At 41.9% G+C, this 19,188-nt stretch overlaps 1 protein-coding gene across 1 annotated transcript in view; it reads right to left on the reverse strand.

Moving 5' to 3' along the window:
• Ddr (discoidin domain-containing receptor 2) overlaps nucleotides 1–18,140 on the reverse strand; it is a 275,303-nt gene extending 257,163 nt beyond the window's left edge. Inside the window, exon 1 of the mRNA XM_089249384.1 lies at nucleotides 17,860–18,140. The gene's annotated coding sequence lies outside the window, so the exon portion shown is untranslated. The remainder of the gene's footprint in view (nucleotides 1–17,859) is intronic.
• Nucleotides 18,141–19,188: the final 1,048 nt, after the last annotated feature.

Here is a 19,188-nt window from a genome sequence, read left to right on the forward strand (position 1 = left end):
ATTAAGATAAGGCACGATCTCCTATTTTTCCTCCCTTTTACATATGCCGGAGATAAAAATGACGGGAAAATTTTTCTTTTTCCAGGGAATTTTTTCCCCCCCGAAAAAATAATTGGTCGGATCCTAATCCGAAGTAAATTAAAAAATAAATAAATAAGATTTTCTCCGGTCCGTTTACGATATTGTCCGGGATAATTCATTAAACAAACGCGCGAGAGGGAGAATAAATACATACAATGTATTAAATTTTACTTTATCCCTATTTATTATTATTTTTCCCGTCCGACCTGTCACAAGGAAAAAGTAATACCCGGAAAATAATTTTTTTTCCTCTGTGTTTCCCGGAAAAAAGATTAGATCTCCAGTTTCTGTAGTGTTGATGGGATTTAAAATTTATTGTAATTATTTTAAGGAAGAAATTCAACCCAATAAACTAGGGGGCGGGGCCACAAGCTTTTCAGTTTTTCGGGTCAGATATGCGGTATTTCTGCCGCTCGCGGAGCCAGAAGCTTGTGTATGTGGGATGACCATATGACCCGTATTTTACGGGACATCCCCGTATAATTTTGGCCGTCCCAACTTTTTTTTATGTCCCATTTTCCCCTAATTTTCAACTATTGACTTAAACTTGATTTTTGAAATCAAGAATCATTTTCTTGACGTAAATTATGCTATGATAATTATAATTATCACAATTAATTATAGTCATGTAACTATATCCCTTTCATATATTTGTCATACGTTTTGGTGAATTACTTGCTATTTTTAGCTAAACTTGGCGACTTCATTTGGCTTTGACAACTTTGACTGATTCAAAACTTTTCATCCATTTAACAATTTTTGTCAAAAGCAAGCACAGTTCCCAATTAGACAATTTTTTTTGGCTATAATTGGCAATAACCCGTATGAATACCGTATTTTTGTGAAGGAGAAATGTGGTCAGCGTAAGTTTTTATCTCGTGTTGTGTATATATTGATACTTTTCTTCCGGAAGACTTTTCGTGGGCCTGATGGAACCCCTTTTCGGGCAGCATTTGGCCCGCGGCGTGGAAGTTGTGCACCCCTGCAATTGCCACCAATAAGGGTATTATTGGTTACATTCTAGAAAATGCAACCGATGATCTTCATAGGCGGAGATAGACTTGGAAGTCTGGGAGGGGGCACGGTCATTATTTCTGGGGGGGGGGGGTGGGGCACGATGATGATGATGATGACAATTTATATATGCATAGTTTCCCAACCTTTTTTGTTCCATCGCCCCCTTCTTCAGAAATTTTTTTCTCCCATCGCCCCCCAACGCAATCTAACCCATAGGGACCTATGTTATACCCGTATCTTCTACCGCCCCCCTGAAACATTCCATCGCCCCCCAGGGGGGCGTTAACGTCCACGTTGGGAATCATTGCATTAGATCATTAATCTCCGCCCATGATGATCTTATTGATAAGATTTAAGTTTTATAAAAGAACTTTTATCGAACTGTTACAGTGTAATCCCGGCTATACACAGTTACGTGAGCTGTATTCAAGTTACTTCCTGAAAGTATCTGGATGATGAGGGTATTTTTTGCACAAATTGATATTTCGATTATTTTCTGTTCTTCGATTGTTTCCTTTAGTTTTCTCCACCATACCCATGTGTATGCTCAAGCATTTCTCTTCTATAGACGTTAGACACGCGTCTTCGCTTATTGGCATAATAACGCGAGCTTATTCTCGAATCGATCTAATGACAGAAAATAACCGAAATATCAATTTGTGGTGAATCCCTTATTACATCCAGATACTTTCAGGAAGTAACTTAAATGCAGAGCACACCGTATCATCTTTTTTCCCTCATATTTAACTGATTTTCTCACAAAAATTGCTCTATATACATACTTCAGTTGGCGATCAAATTATGAAAAATGAAATTGATATCTTTCGTGCATGCGTACTTGGAAATTATATTAATTGAATTACTATCGAATAAATTCATTCAAAATTTCAGTATAATGTGTAATTTTCACAAATTCCCGTTTAGTAAAATTTTAAAACTTCACTTGTTATATAAGCAGGAAAAAAGTGCGATGAAGATTCAAATTTTTTAAAAGAAACATTCATTTTTTCGCGAAAACTTACGCTAATTTCATGAAAATGATATAAATATTGAAAATACCAGGAAAAATATTGTCAGTTATTGCAATTCGTTTCCAGCTTTTTTCTGATACAGGGTTGATCAAAAAACTTTTCTTCTCATTTGAATTTTTTGTTGGTCCCCTAAAAAACCCACTCATGCCTGAATACTCACTAGAAATCGTGAGTACAAGCAAAAAGCATAGGATTTACATAAACTAAAATTCTAGAACAATCCAACAAATATTTTTCTAGAAACTCGCAAAAATGTCTAAAGTGTCCGCTAACTTATTGCTATAGGGTGTATGCTGTCCGTGGATGAATTACCGGGATTTCAACGAAGTTATTTTCGATTTTACCCTGGAAAAAGGGCATTTTCCGGGCGTCTTATTGCTCCACCTTTACCTCGTTGTAGAATTTAATTATATATTCCAGAGAAATATTCCTTCACTATCCACCCCTTCGTTTCCATCTAGGACGTGTTGTCCTCTTTCTCAGCGAAATGTCAAAAATGTCTTCACTCGAAAAGCCGTTACCTGGATCGGGAAAAATTATTGAGGGTAGTAGAAAGGTGGCTCCTATTTTTTGGCACCCCCCCTCTCTTCCCCCTTTCGGCATCCTCCCCCCCCCCCCACCCGTCAGCTGTTAACGACACAAAACATTTCGGCGGGATATTAATTCCTCTTCAAAAATGCGCCAATTATGAGACATTTCGCTCTAGTAAAAATAATTAATGGCTTTTTCCCGGGCCATGAATTAATTATTCAGGAACGTCGCCGATAAATCATGAATTCTTCGCTGAAAACTGGAAATACAACTCCGGCAGCGGCAACCCTTTCAATATTGTGAGTCGAGCTCTTTCCAGTAAGGCATCTCAGCACGGTTCGATGTTTAGTACAGTATAGTGATGTTATAAGCGGAATAATCATGCGAAATATTTTCGTTAACGTGTACCGGGACGGGATTGGTCTTTTAAATATCACCCCCTCCCATTTCCAGAGAAACCAGATCCAATAGTGACACTATAACCAAAAAAATCATTGCAAATATTTTCTTTATAGAGTCATGGAGTGAACCCGGGGCGGGGCTAGGTACGATCCAAATACCGCCCCTTCCCCTCCACGAGAAACCAGACCCCCATAGTGGCATTAAAAGTGGGATAATCATGGGAAATACTTTTGGTGTAGCGTCACGGTGGTGTACCGAAGGAAGGGATGAACTCCTGAATACCGCCCTTCTTACCCGAGAAACCAACACTGACGTTATGAGCGGAATAGTCATAGAAAATATTTTTGTATTGGTGTGATGGATGGATGGGGGAGGGGATACCGAGGAGACGGCTAGATTTCTTGATACCGTCCACCCTCTTCCCAAAACCAGGTACAACAGTGACGTTATAAGCGGAATAATCATGGTATATATTTTCGGCCGAGCGTCATCGTGGTGTACCAAATGGAGGGAGCTACATTTCTAAATACCACGCCCCCACTCTCTTCGAGAAACCATATCACAAAGAGTGACGTTATAAGCGAAAGTCGCGGGAAATATTTTTGGTTAGGCGTCATGGTTGTGTACGGGAAGTGTGGGGGGGGGGGGTTGGCTTTCTAAATACCCCCCCCCCCAAGTATTCACAGTGGTTTACCAAGCGGGCGGGAAGCCAGCCTTCTAAATACAGCTTCCCACCTAAAGCGTCACAGTAATTTACCGGGGATGGCTAGTCTTCAAATGCCACCCTTTCTTTTTCCCTACAGTGATGCTATAAGCGAAATGGACATGTGGAATATATATATATATATTCGAAAAGCGTCACGGAATGTACAGAGGAGAGAAATAACCTGCCAAAATCCCAAGAAACCAGGTGAGACAGTAGCGTATTGGCGAAATAATCATGGGGAAACACTTCCGGTAAAGCGTCATGGTGGTGTCGCAGAGGAAAACGTTATAAGCCTTATAAATATCAGCCCCACTCCCTAGAAACCAGGTGTCACAGTGTTGTTTTAAGTGCTTAAGCATGGGAAATATTTTTAGTGAAGCTTTGTCTTCTTGATACCAGATTCCACAGTGACGTTGTAAGCGAAATTAAAAATGGGAAATATTTTCTGTAAAGCGTCGGTGAAGGGAAAAGCTAGCCTTCTAAATACCGCTCCCGGAGAAACAAGATCTCACACTGACGTTATAAGCGAAATAATGGGAAATATTTTAGATGAAGCGTCACAGGGGTATCTTAGATAAAGCGTACCGAGGGGCAAGCTACTGCTAAGAAACAACCCTCCTACCCCCGAAAAGCCAGATCAAAATACGCACGATATTTGAGGGCCCTTAGAAACTCCCTCGGTGGCCAAGAATTTCTCTAATGGTCGCCCCCCGTTTACCCCCTTTAAGAAAATAAGAAATTCTCCCCCCGCCGTCGTATACTCTTATGTGATATAAACGGTGCCTTAAAATTTGATATCAGAAAATCCGTTGAAACATGCCAATTGATGTATACGTGTTATCGGGGTCATATAAAAACGGGGCCCCCGCCCGTTTTTCTTTGTACCCCATACATAAAAAAGGGGACAAAAGGGGCAACATTACATAGAAATGGAGCAAGAAAAAAATGTGAATATAAAGTTTTTTTTCCTTGTCGTTGTCTCAAGATGGGGTTGGAAAAGGGTGAAGATTTCTTGATAAGGGGCCCCGGTGGGGTTACCTGCTTTATGTACTGTAATATATTGACGCTAACGTTAAGAGACTGGGCGAGGCTGAGGGGGTGGGTGCTGCTACATAAATGTTCGCAAAAGAAGATGGTAATGTTAACTTTTGGGGCACCCCCTTGGGATTTTGGGAGTGTGGGGGAGTAGGTTCGTTTTTGTTATCACTGACAGCGAAAGTGTTAAATACTGTAGTAACCATGTTTAAATTTGATACTGTGGCCTTAAATGCAATTTTGTCACGAAATGCTCTGAAATAAGGAAGCTCCAATCGGACCAGGGCAACGCGCATTCCACAGTTTTTCTCAAATTGTGCGTCGCTGCTCCCAGGAAGGGGGGGGGGAGAGGGGCATCACCGAACGTTTTCAAGAACATTGCGCAAAGAAGTGGATGGTGATGTGCGTTTACATAAAGACAGATGACCATATTTTTTGAAGGGGTCCTTGAATAGATTTCAGGCGTCCGCAAGCTTGGATAAGAAAATAATAAAGGCTTTTTTTGCGTTATTATATATTGAATGTTATCCATGGCCAGAGACGGGATTGAAGGCAGGTGCGTGTAACCTGGGCCCCGACTTCTGAAGGCCCTCGAAAAACCCAAATTTTACATTTTACACTTTTTGCTAATTTAAGGGGACCCAATACTTTGTTCTACGCCCGGGGGCCTCAACTGATCTTGGTCAGTTTCTGTCCATGGTCATCATCTCATTAACACTAAGGCTAAGAACTAGTCTACAGTGATGAGTAGAAACTGAACTTTACCCAACTTTCTGCAATAATGTAGTGACCGTTATTGCGATTTGAAATTTGTGATTTATATTTTTCAAAAAATTTATAAAATTTCCGGATACACTCATCCTTCAGGACTGCTTCGATGTCTCTTTCACATGCGAAGCGGGGGTGTGACCGGTTTAATAATGTAGTTACCGCAATTCGAGCATCGTGGATACATGACAGTTTGGAGAATTTAGTTGCAAAAGATCACCATGGTAAAAAACGCCGGGATAGATGAGCTCCAGGAAAGGGGGCCGCAGCTAAATGATCACCAGCACAAAAAAAAAAAGCGCTGCAGGTAGATGATTGCCAGGGCAAGGCAGCTGATTGTTAATTGCTGCCAATTCTAAAGAGACTACCAAGGGCAAGGAAGCCTCTGGTATCTGATCAGCTTCCTCTCTGATCGCTAGATAATTTATCGTCAGGTAAAGAGAGCTGCTGCAGATGATCACTGGGACGAGGGTGAGCATTGATAAATGATTGCCCAGGAAAAGGTGTCTCAGGTTGATTGATTGTCAAGCAAGGGGGAATCAATCAGGGCAAAAAAAAAATCGTGGATGAACGTTTGTCCGGGTAAGGTTTGAGTAAGTAAATGATTGTCAGGATGAGGGAATCGTGAGCAAATAATCGTCAGTTCGAAGGAATCGTGGATAAATGATCAGGGCAAATTATGGGGATAAATAACCATCAATGAAAAGAAATCGTGCGGAAAATTATCAGCAGTTCCGCAAAAACATGGTAAATGATCGTAAAGCACGGATAATAAGGACGAGAAAGTCGTCAGCAAATGGTCATCAATTCTAGGAATCATGGCTAAATGATTGTCAGTACAAGAAATCGTGGCTAAGTGATTGTCAGGATACGAAATCTTGGCTAAGTGATTCTCAGAGCAAGGGATCATGGCCAAGTGCTAGTCAGGGCAAGGGATCTACATGATTGTCAGGACAAGAAATCATGGCTAAGTGGTAGTCAGGGCAAGAAATCAAATCATGGCTAAGTGGTAGTCAGGGCAAGAAATCAAATCATGCCCACGTGGTTATCAGGGCAAGGAATCATGACTAAGCGATAGTCAGGGCAATGGATCATGGCTGAATGATCACCAGGGCAAAGGGAATCGCAAAAAAGAAAAGAATGATCCCTTATTTAAGGGGCCGACAGGTAAATAATTGCTGGGATAAGAGGTGAACGATCATCAGTTGAACGGAGCCTCAGGCAGCGCCGTCTTAACGCATGGGCGCACAGCCCGGGGATCTCGGGAGAAGAGGGGCCTCACAAAAATGAGATCCGGTTGAAATTTTCAAGGATTTACCAGGTAGGGCCTACGAAAAAGCACTTGGTCCGTGGGCCCATGATACTCTTAAAACGGCCCTGGCCTCAGGTAAATGTTCACCGAAACAATGAAGCAAAAGATAAACGGTCACTAGAACAAGAGCTTTAGTAAATGCTCACCAGTAAGAAATGAACGACTTAGGACTAAGAAATTTCAGGTATCACTGCCGTACAGGCTTCGGGGGACTGTTAACAGCTTTCATCAAGACACTTGAACATGACAGTGAGGGTTAAGAAGGGGGGGGGGGAATATTGCATTCAGTAATCGATTAATTCAAAAAAGCCAATCAATAACACGTCATTAATAACAGCGAATGTGTTAACGGGAGGAGGAGGGGGGGGTGTATAAACCCCCCTGTTTTTTCTTTCGGAGTGTCGATTACCAACAGGCGCGAAAGTATTAACATTAAAAGACCGTTACTGTAGTCGTTGATGCCAGGGGAAGAGCAGGAAAAAATAATAATAATAACCGGGTCATTAGGGCTATAAAATTTCTCAGGTCATTTTCTCCCCCCCCCCGTTCTGTGTTATTATTGATTACGACCCTCAACGGGTTAATGGGGCAGAAAATGTGACATCCCCCTCTCCCTCTCGCTATTCTTTCTTTGAACGAATCAATTACTTTTTTTTTTGTATATAGTATGTAAATTTTTTCCACCAAATTTGATGGCTGAATAATATTCAAATTTAAATGTGACCATGGGTTCTGTTATTGCATTCGATTTTATTATCTTTTTTAATGGACGCTAATGCGAGTGCTAAATATTTTGGAGCCATTGATGGGGCCCGGGAATGGGCGGGGGGGGGGGGCGGCGGGGGAGGCTGAGCTCCAAACCTAGAGATCTGGGTAGAAATTTTTTTTTTTTGAAGTATAAATTTACGGTTGGTTTTCTGGGAGTTACGTGGGTTAACAACCTGGATCTGGAATATTTGGTTCCTGGTTCCACACATCGAAGTTCTTAGAATCAAACCTGATTACATTTTTCTGAGGGAGGATTTCCTGGTTTCATATTGGGGGGGCTCTTGGAAGAAAAAATTACGCCTTAAGTAATTGGTTCCGAGATGTGTGGTCCACATTTTCAATCTGAGTCCTTGGAATCAAATCTGACCAAGAATCCCAATGTTAAAGCACGGGATGTTATCTGACCATACTTTCCAGGAAAGGGTGGGTAGTCTCTGGAAAAATTATGGACCATGTTCTGGAATGTGCGGTCCCTGCTTTTGTATTGAGGTCCTTGGAAATAAATCTTATCACATCACATTTTAGAGAGGGATGGGCGCCTAATTATCATACCGGGGTTCCTGGAATCACTCAAATATGATTACTCTATTCGGTGAAGGTGTAGGTGTCATCTAGTTTTACATCAGGGTCCTTCGAAACAAAATTCATCACACTTTCCGTACGGTGTTCCCTGGTTTGATATTGGGTTTCCTAAAATCAAATCTGACTACACTCTCCTTGGCCCCCCCCCCCTCCTCCCAGGAGAGTGGGAATTATAGATTCATAGATAGATTTCATTGCTGTGTTACTAAAATCAAATCTGACCACACTTTCTGGAGGAGGGGAGCCTACAATGGTGCCAATATTCAGTCATTACACTTCAAACCCCACCATCGCCACAGTGGTGGCGGCTGAAGTTGGTTTTCTGCGGTTCCCAACTTCGAGGCGCGAATGCGAGCCGATCTCCCTGTTAAAAAGATCTCGCCGCGGATAGCAACAGATCTACAACGGTATAATTGTTCATTCATTACACTTCACTCACTACTAGAGAGAATTGAGAAAAAAAACTCGCAGTTTAAAAAAAATGATTGCAGATGGCAGCACTGCACATAACAAGCATTACACAGAAATAAACTTCACGGAAGGTCCACTATACGTACACACACATTCCAACATGTACCAATTCGTTAGAAGTTCTGCATAGGAATGTGGACGAGGTGCATGTCTGGTTTAGTAGTAATCACATTACACTTCCCTCATATTTCGAATCATAGATGGCATCACTATAACAAGCATTACACAGAAACAAACTTCGTTAGGTTAACAGCACGCACACGTAACAACATGTCCCAGGTCGTCTTCGACCACCTGATTCCTGCTTATATCTCATCATCGAGAGTGTGGTGGGCCGTGAGATCTGGTTAGGAGGAGGAAGGTGGGTTCTCCCGGCTTATATATTGGTTTTTTTTTTTTTTAAATCAAATTCGGATCGCACCTCACAAAGGGGAGGGGGGGGTGCGTTGCCTGCTCTCATATCAGGGTTTCTGAAATCAAATCTAATCACACTTTGTGAAGTGGGGGGGGGGGGAGAAGAGGATCCCTGCGTTCTCATATCAGGAAACATGGAATCAAATCAGATCTGACTTTCCGAAGTTCTTTAGTTTTACATCGGGATTCCTTGATATAAATACGATTGATACGAACGAAGTTCATACTTTCTTTTGATGAATTTGAAAATAATTACGTATATATGCGACCGGAACATCCCAGTTTTCCTGCAAGGACAGCAAAATGGCAGCTGGAGGCGAGCAGGAAGCGTCGAGACTTTGGAGGATGGATGACTGCGGTTATCGTCTTAAACCGGCAGACATCGACGACAAACTGACAACCGGCTATTATATGCAAGCAAAAGAAAACGATTTTCCCAACCACGTGACAGACTTGTCATTACAACGTCAACAGTAAAATTCGACTGATACGCCCCTCGTGGTCAGGACTGTAATTAGAAAGCTTACATGGTTGTAGATTGATTAAAACTACAAACACGCAATTTCAGTAGCGGCCGTTGATGTCAGTTTGAGGTTCAGATCACAAATACCCTCGAATGGCCATTTGTTTCCAGGATGAAGTTGGCTGTTTTCAGCTCCAGGGTACGCGAATGTCGTCTATTCCTTCCACAATCCATAAAAAATTCTCTCCACAGGCCTACAACGTTCAAAAAATTCACGCATAATTCAGGCAAAAAGAAATGCTGCATCGTTAGTCGTAAGACAGATGGCAGCACTTCTAAAAATACATAAAAATGATCTCCCAGAACCAAAGTTCGCGTTAGGTACGTAACACATACACGGGATATTCCGTGTTGTACTAATACGTTAAAAGTTCCTCGAGAAGAAATGTTTCTTGTAGGAGTATTTCATAGACGCTTGTGTAATATCAATTCATTATTGCACACAAGTTTAACTTAGCCACCTGGACAGTTGGTACACTGTGGGAAATCGTTTCTACCGATCGATATTCATTACCACGGTTGCAGTGACCATCCACCATGTTTTGCAGGCCCATACATATTCTGAAATTCTCAGGTATTTGCCTATATTCAATTCTAAATATCGGAAACAGATGGCAGCGCCAGCATAACATGAATTAAGAACCACGCTAACAACATAAATACGTAAGGGCTTTTATGCGTATAAACACACACACACACACACACACACAACAACACGTTCCGTCATGTACCAATTCCGTAGGTGTCAATTCCCAGACTTAAAAAATCTTTGTCACGCAACAAAATAAAGGTCATGTAAATAAAAGGGGAAAATGGGGATTTTTTTTTAGGGAATTTATGTGCGGTGACCATATACGTCGTTTTCCGCACCGACTATGGCCATTGACTTTTATTTCGAAGTCCCGTTTTTCCCGATTTTCACCGAAACCCACATGCATTTTTACTGTTCACTAAAAATCAAGGGTTAAAATTATTTTGGAACTTATATATTTATAGGCTTAATAATTGTATGATACAATTTATAGGTATACTACCTCGCATATTATATTCCGCCATCCTCAATTTCAGCAATAACTGGCAACTTCGCTCATTTTTGGCAACAATCTATGATTTCCCGTATTTTTGTCAAGAAACATGGCCAGCATAGGAACTACAAAAGACTAAGGAATTTTTCTTTGGAGATTTTTTTTATATTTTTTGTGAAGCTCATTTTGAGGATTTTCAGGAACTTCTGGGTTTTTCAGGTAAGAAAAATCGGAAGAATTTGTTTTCCGACGGGAAGATTTTAATAAGGCTAAACAAAAAATCTGGGGAGTAAGTACACTTATGCAATTTGTTTGAAATTCCGCAGAGGAGTATTTACGAGTTGCCTGTACGATTAAATAATAGCCGGGGCCATGTAACAAGGAATATCTCATGAGATGCTAGAAACGGTACCAGCTGATGTCATGCGTCACGTCTTTTCCCTTGCAGAATCGACTGCGCCCGCTTTGCTACCTTGTTAATTGCGGTAGTTTGCACAATTATTGTACTGCCCATTTTCTGAATTATTTCCAAAATTATGTTTTCAATTATTGCTATTAGTATCGCTTTGCTCAGCCAATTAAACATTTGAACTAAGAAGTTTTACATTTGATTATAAGGTAACTTCCATTAAGAATATTTTTTTCTTCTGATCTACTTTCACAGTTGAATCACGTACGTCACTCAGGGTTTATCGAAAGCCAAACTCGGGACAGATGTTGATAATCGGCGAACCAGATCTGCCACCTGGCAGTGGTTAGGGAACTGTAGTGACCGGGTGGTAAGGAGCACTCGACAACAGTGTATGCAGGAAAACACATCGGAGGTTTTAATTCATTAATGTGAACTTATTAACACATTATAAACTAATCACGCGGACACACATGAGCATCACCGCGGAAGACATACTGAAGAACAAGCAAGACAGAGCGAGAGAGTGAAGCCCCGCAACACGGTTGCACAGGATATATATACATACAAAAATTCCAGTAGCGCCACCTAAGGTTTAAAAACGCAAATATGCAACAGGAACTAGCTTCTCATTGTGCAAGTCTGGGTTCGAATCCCGGTTCGGACATGGATGTCTACTAACCTAACACACTCCCTGGACGGATGATGCTAATCCCTTGGGAATACGTGAAGATCACTTAAAAAAAAAAATTGAAATTATAGGAAGTTTAAAAGATAATTGAAATTATCTTTTTGTTTTCATTTTAGTTTGGAGTAGCTTTAAGAAGTATTGACTGCGTTATTACTGCTGAGCCACACACGCACCTCGTCCATATTCCTCTGCGGAACTTCCAACGAATTGGTACATGTTGGAATGTGTCCGTGTTGTGAACCTGACGTGAAGTTTGTTTCTGTGTAAGTCGCCATCTCTGCTATATCTATTCTGCTTTATGACTAACATAAAAACGTGGAAAGCCAGTGGCATCATCGGAGCCGGGCGTGCCGTGGGGTGGGTGCTCGAGCACCCACGGTAATTTATAGTATGGGTCTGAGCATCCTACTAAATTGATTCAGAAATCTGAATTTCCTATGTGAAGTTCAAGACGAACACTCACAATTTCCAAACACTTCCAACGCCCTGCGGGAGAAGCAAATATTAAAAAAATATCCTTCTATACAGTGTTTGAACTTATAATTACTATTTTGAATGCTAATATCAAAAGGGATTATAACTCGTAAACTATTGCTTGGATTTAAAAAATCTATTTCTTAGCTTATGGATTATAAAAAAATACTACATGCGAGTACCTTGAATACGAAAACAACAGCATAATCTCTCTCTCAGTCGTACTGCTATAAAAAAAGTATCAGGGTCGTGAAGTCACACAGCACCTCCGAAACCACGCCCACTGAACCAAGGCGGCAAGCGCAACATCAAAGAGACGAAACAGCCCTTACTATATATATAGTACTAGTACCATACACAACAGGGTTTCATAGCACAAAAATTTTAGACAGAAGCATATGGTTTGGCCTCACAAAAACCCAAAGTTCGTCTCGAGATCAGACAAGGTTGATCAAAAGAGAGTACTTGAAGATTTCCCATAGTGTTACGGGAGATACTGCCGATAGAATCCACAGACGTGACTCACTCACACAATTCCCCCTTCATCACCTGCGGGTAGTCAAGTTTCCCGACAGTACACCAGACAGTCAACCCCTTTAGTGTGTGTGTGTAAATATACCCACGGTAAAGAGAGAGTGAAGTCTTGTCATTGTTCCCTCCTATATAAACGGTTTGGATGTCAGGATAGAATGGGGGAAGGAATGGACTCAAACGCGGTTAAAAGCTCCTTTTCTCGTGGGGGGAATCTATTGTAAAGACCTGGGAGAACAGAGAGGCCTTCCTTCTTTGGAGGCCCTGAGCAACCAATGTCATTACGATTGCCTTTCATTCATTCACCCCTTTTCTATTTCGCCCCCTCATCGAATTCCGCTGATTCATCAAAGCGCTAAAACCTTAATAAGTTTGTGTATGAGCCTGCCTCTGCCCTCGGTATTACATGGGATAAACCAAAACCCCGCTCTCGTGGATCATTTCCGAAGGTTAAACGGAAAAAGTTTATCCCGAACGAAGGCCGCGATGGATATGTTACACACATTCAGTGGCGTAGCGACGAATCTGAGAAAAATGGTGATTTTTTATCAGGACTGACGGAAAGGTGATTATGTGACACTTCATTCAGGAGCAAAATTTTGAGTTTAGTTTGAGACATTATGCCCAAATTTACTCAAGGACATCCATACAAGTAGGAGACCAACAGGGTTCTTGCCCGAGACCCCCCAGAATCGACTATATATGTATATACATGCATTCATACAGGATTTTGTATCTTACACTATAAATTTACTAAAAAACAATATGAAAAGCCCAATGAAAAGTTTAGCTGGGGAAGGGCGGAGAGTGCAGTCGCACTGGGCCGCAAAATTTAGAGGCTAAAATCGGGATTAATCCTTTGCAGTCCAGAGATTTTTTTTCCTGTACTTCGTTGGCAATACTCTGAAATTCGTACTATATGGTACCCCTCCCCACAACCCTCATCACGGTGGCCCCTGAATGTAGCTTTTGCGCTTTTTGAGTATCTTATAAGTTATGCCAAGAAGCCGAATTTACAGGGACCTTCCTGTAATCGTAAGGGACCGTTATAAAAATGAAATGCCGTTATTTTTATTGACGTCGTTTCCACCTCGACGAAGGGTTAAAACACATTTACTTCAGCAGCGGTTCTCCACCCGAAGCCATATAGTCCGTTCATGAACCTGGGATATTCCAGGGGGGGGGGGGGTCACGGGTGATCAACTATCATAGGGAGTTACAATAGGCGTTTGAGGGGTGCCACACAGAGCCGTAAAAAAAAGTTGGGATTTGAAGAACGGTGGGGGAAAAGTATGAATTTCCCATAGAACCAGGGCAATTTTAATGTACGGTACCTGTAACCATCTGGGCTGGCCCGGGACCCTATATGATGAAATCGGATTATATGTAAGCTGCTACGTCAAGTACGGGGCCTAAAAACATTTTGTACATAAAAAATCAATAACTAGAAAGGGTCACGATTTTGGATAAAAGGGGGGGGGAGGGAGGAAAAGACGTGGGTCTACACAAATAAACTATAGTCTGAAGGGGGTCATCAGTGAAAAAAGTTTATGAAACACTAGACCCTTACTATAATAAATATTTAACTTCAAATACGTACGTGACTAGCCCAAAATTTCAACATGTGGAGGTTATGTCGTATCCAATAAATAAATCACGGGCCTTATTGTTAAAAACACACACATACTCTGAACCCCCACAACCCACACGGTATAGGGAAGGGGGTAGTCCCAGTCATAACTTTCAGTGGGTCCTAAAATTATTCTACTTGGAAGTAAAAAAATAGCATAAGGCTGTTTCTCGGGTCTCTAAGCAAGAGTCAATGCCAATTCCCTTGGGAAAGTGGAAGGAGGGAGCAAATATATAGGTACTTTATAGGGCTGCAAAATACTTAAATATCCGACTCTGCCTGGAGCTCGCTCAGTGATGTAGGGCAGTGGTTCTTAACCAAAGGTCTTTGAAAAGGTTTCGGGCGGTGAGGAGGGGGGGGGGGGAGAATGAGCTTGGATGAGAAAAAACAATGAACTCATTGGTTTGCATTATTATTATGAGCTGAATATTATTCTATGAAGGGGTTCCTGGCCTTCATCCCGCTGGCAAAGTGAGTTCTCGTCTTGCTGGCGAAGGAGGGCTTTGACACAAAGGATATATGGAACATAAAGGGTTAAGAAGCCCAGATACAGGAGGGGGGGGGGACATGAATTGCACCCTCCCTATGCAAAATATTCCATTGCACAATTTACATCTTATGTCCTCTCCCATAATTTGCAATCAAATCAAAATCCATTACGGGACATTCAAAAAGGGACGCTATCAGTTCCGGAATTACTTTATTCCCATACATCAGCCGGCAAAAAAAAAAAAAACGAAAGAGACCAGCATGCGGGAATTACTGGCATTTTCTGGCATGCCGGGAAATTCGAGTCATAGACTTTGAGGAAATTCTTAAATGTCTGTTAAAAAGCCATTAAATTGGCTGAATACACCCTGCAATCCTTATAAAAACCTCGCTTTGGACGAGACCCCAACATACAAATGCTGGTGTCCCTCGAGTTCAAAGGCATGCCGGGGCTAACGCGAGGAATACGGTAATTTTACCTTAAAAAGTACCGTACAATCACGCGACGGACTTCATAAATGGCCGACAGTAATCGCCGTCCGAGATCTAAATCTGTTCCCGTTCCAGAAAGTCACTAGAAAATAATTACGAGCGGATGAGGCCTTTAAATTTAAAGACCCTTAAGCTCGGGAAACCTTATCGTTTGCTTTCCCCTCCCAAACAAGAATTTAAAAGCCTTTTCGTCGACCAAAATTACCCCCTCCTCGAATGATGGACGTCCCCTTTCGTGTTTTACGTATGTATATTAGACAACGGGAGTCCTGGAGTGTTTACCCAAATGTCTTCACTCCCATGCTATGTACATGCTGATCGAGGATTCTCTCAAAACACACACAAGCATCGCACGCTGCTTATCTCGCCACGTTAAAGAAACAAGACGAGTAGTGTTAAGGGGGGAGGGAGTGTAGGACCCGGTATATTGGGTCCTGATAGCGACTGATGACGAGGGGTGACAGTCACTGTCACGAACCTGCAAGAAGCCTGGCAGTTGGGCGGGGGGGGGGGGGCCCTCTCGTGGATTTTTTTACACTATAACATTAACATGGATTTTTTACGCTATAAATTTACTTGCAAATGAATACAGGGGAGGCCTCATTTAACCCTTTCAGACACTTCATGAACAAATGTGGTGATTGCTTATTTTCAAAGCAGAATTTTTTTTTTTCCATGTAAATTTACATGCCCAACTGGGCATGCAACATTGTGAAGATTTGTCCAGCCCTGGAATGGGCAAGTCGAATAAAAAAAATGTGCAGACAGAATCAGTGACGCTATAAGTACGCCCCGCCCCCCCACACATCCTGCAGCAAGTCCCCTTCACTAGGATCTCTATCTCTCTCGGGCCCCTCTCTCATATATATAATAGTGAATACAGTCCCACCCTAGTGGCCTATAGCTAAACCAGTGTTCTTCAACCACTGGTTTGCGGACTGATGTCGGTCCGCAAGAAAAAAAATTCTCTCAATATCTCTAGCCACTACATATAATTTCAGATTTAAAAAATAAAATACTGTCTCTCAATTGGTTTTTTCCTCTGTTTTTACCGTCAGCTGGGGGGGTCTGCAAATTTATTACTATTTAATTATTTTTTGCCTTCTGCAAGTCATTCCTATAATTTTTTTTGCCAATTTAATTATTTCTTGACGGTCCGCAAATTATTTCTTTTCCTCATGTCCGCAAAACTAACTATTTTTACCGGTCCGCAGGTGTAAAATTGTCTGAAAAAGGGGCTATACTTATAGCCTATCACTATATATTTATTGTAATTACTGTTTAGTTCTGAAACACATCTCGCAGACGCCTTCCTCTTGTAGATCCTCAGACGTATGAGACCACCTCTAGAAATCCCCCACCCCCATAACAGGGGTTCTCAGCTTTTTGTGTTTCACGGACCCTTTGTAACAATAAGATGAAAGCACCGGACGACTATACAAATAAAATGGCCACAAACCCGCTTAATAGAATATTGGGCGTATAATAACGTTGAAACAATTATTTAATTGTTTTCTCATCCAGATCACGGACCTCCTTAATAGAGACCTCATTAATTAGAGGATCTCATAGGGGGCCTGTTGAGCCCTTAAGAATCCCTGGTCTATAAATTTGTTGTTTTTTTTAGCATAGTCTTTTAGTAGAACCAGTAGAATCCCCCGATAACGGATACCAATGGAACCGAAAATTTAATCCGCTAACGAGGAGTGTTAACTGATAGTAAAGTACATTGTGAAGACGTACATAAAAAAACAAGTTGCCATTACGGAAAGTTCCATTGCATTAATAAATTAACTGGTTCAATTTTGGTGACCCTATCGCAAAAAGATCTTGTAACCCTTCCCGGTTAAAGTGCAGCCGGCCCCATTCTTGACTGTGACCCCAGGTTAAGATCAGGGCCCAACATCAAAGACGATATCTGGGTGCCTTGTATTAATTTTACTTTTAAATTTCACTTCCATGCACGTTAAAAAAAAAAAAAAAACTAGAAAAGTGGCTTTCGAAATGTGGTTAATAGAACGCCCCCCCCCTCCTTCCCGGGGATCCGCAAGTGGTTCTCCGGACCAGGGTCGCAACTCGGATTTTTTCTCAGAGGGTGGGGCAAACATAACTAACTCTGACGCTCCCTTCACTATGGAAGGTGATGATTCTACGGTTTTATTTGTTTTCCTCAAAATTTTCTGCCCGGGCACTGCCCCCGTCGCCCCTCTAATTCCGGCCCTGCTCTGGACAGAATTGGTAGTTAAACAAAAAATTATACGACGTCGATCGAAGGATCCCCGGCTAAAACCCACTGTCGAAACCTCTCTTGTTAGGGTCATTGCAGCGACAAATAATTTGGGAATCACCAGGAACTAGTTACTAACTTATACTGAACGAATACGAGGTGGTGAATGATGTCAGAGGCAACTCGAAGGTGTCGCTATATTATACGAGGGGTCAGTGACGGATGGTAGAAGAGAAAAGATGGACATTACCTTATCGGTCAGTACCAGCAACAAGTGTTTGCATGATCCTTTTTTTTTCTGATATATCCTCATGGTCATGTATTAGTCATTTGAATGTTCCCGAATTCCACAAGGACACTTTCGTATCTTCTTGATCCGATCCATTCTGTTAAAATAAACATCACCCGAGCGAGTGTTCAGATATATTTAATCGAGAGAACATGGATCTCACACCATGATTCTCATCATCGCCGACGCGACTCGCGGAGCACAAGAAATCCGTCTTCCCTCTTCGGATCTCGATCAAGACTGACGGGCTGGTTCCCGATTCGCACGAAGGGAGTGCGAGGAATTTTCTCATTTGGTGGCGAGCGCCATCTGTCGGCAGTGAAAAGAAAACCAAAACCTTTCTCTATAAATTCTCGCTTGTTAATACAAGCTTTTAGTTACTGACCGTAGATTCCTATCCCCCCTCTTCCAAGGGTGGGGCTGACAGGGCTTCAGCTCGGGGATGTGGGGAGGCGAGACAATTTTTTTTTCTTTGTTTTTCACACTATGAATTCACACTAGGGACCTGGAAAAAGCTGGACTAGGGCCTAGCGGTCCTGTTGCAAGATGTGGCGCGGCCCATAATTCCCAACCCGCAAGGGTAAAAGGCTTATATCCCTGGAGGGACAGAGCCTGGGCCGTGACTGGTTTGTCGGCCCATAATTCTCAGAAGTGTAAACAAAAATAATTTGATAGCGTCTTGGATACGTGCACATAATAATCTCTTATTTTCAGTCCACAAAAGCGAATATGTGAATTTTTAAGCAGGTATTTCTAGCCAGGTCAGAAAGGAGAATGGCGCTCGGAGAAAAAAAATCAGTCTGACCTGGGGAACCTATGACGCTCCTAAGGGTCCTTTCACACGGAGCGGACGCGGGTCCGGAAGAAGTTTAACAATTCGTATATACACTGAGCCTTTCAGACGTGGCGAAATTCGCCCGCAACTTCGAAGTGTTCAGGTTCGGACGTCGTCCGCATGTGTCAAAACCTAAGTGCGGGCTCCGCATCCACACATACAAGTTTTTAGGTTATTCAGAGCTATTAACACGACATGGATGCGGGTCGAATTCATCCGCATCTTAGGCTACTTTTTAAAGATGAATTTTGCACGGAAATTTTTAAAAATTTGCCATAAATACCCTTAAAAACACCATGTGAAGGTCCCTGTTCATCACAATAGGATGTACCCACGTACGTCTATCCCTCCGTTTCCTTCTGAGATGGAGATATAGCAACTTTAACTGCCTTTTGCCCATACTTTACAATTTTATACAATAAAACCTGTCAACAACGGCCACTGAAGGGACCAAA

The sequence above is a fragment of the Pholcus phalangioides genome, unplaced genomic scaffold (genome assembly GCF_987345545.1).
Source record: "Pholcus phalangioides strain wild (caught in Gottingen) unplaced genomic scaffold, Ppha-v1.0 ptg000022l_1, whole genome shotgun sequence".
Classification (NCBI taxonomy): Eukaryota; Metazoa; Arthropoda; class Arachnida; order Araneae; family Pholcidae; genus Pholcus; species Pholcus phalangioides.